Below are 292 nucleotides of genomic sequence, written 5' to 3' on the forward strand. Positions count from 1 at the left end.
GGGAACTTTCTGTATTTCTTAGAGTTTTGAATTCTCTGTGCTGAAATGAGGAAAGATTCTGTTTTGGCCGTGGTAGGGGGGATCATAAGTCAAATGTTCATGGTACCCACAAAAAGACCAGGGTTGGCCTAACAATTTCTTGATACTACATCTGTTGAAAAATGGGTGCTAGAAAATGATACAAAAATCCGGTAAACGGTTGGTTGGGTTCTGTTTAACAGAATCTGAGATTTTCCTTACTCCCTGGAGTTCTCGTTTCTAAGATTTTATTTTGTTAAAAAAAGCCTTATGC

The 292-nt window shown here is 38.0% G+C and overlaps 1 protein-coding gene across 1 annotated transcript in view; it reads left to right on the forward strand.

Moving 5' to 3' along the window:
* The window catches only part of UPF3B (UPF3B regulator of nonsense mediated mRNA decay), a 14,892-nt gene that overhangs the window by 478 nt on the left and 14,122 nt on the right, over window positions 1-292 (forward strand). The window lies entirely within an intron of this gene.

The sequence above is a fragment of the Crocuta crocuta genome, unplaced genomic scaffold, assembly GCF_008692635.1.
Source record: "Crocuta crocuta isolate KB4526 unplaced genomic scaffold, BGI_CrCroc_1.0 scaffold944, whole genome shotgun sequence".
In the NCBI taxonomy this organism is placed as follows: domain Eukaryota; kingdom Metazoa; phylum Chordata; class Mammalia; order Carnivora; family Hyaenidae; genus Crocuta; species Crocuta crocuta.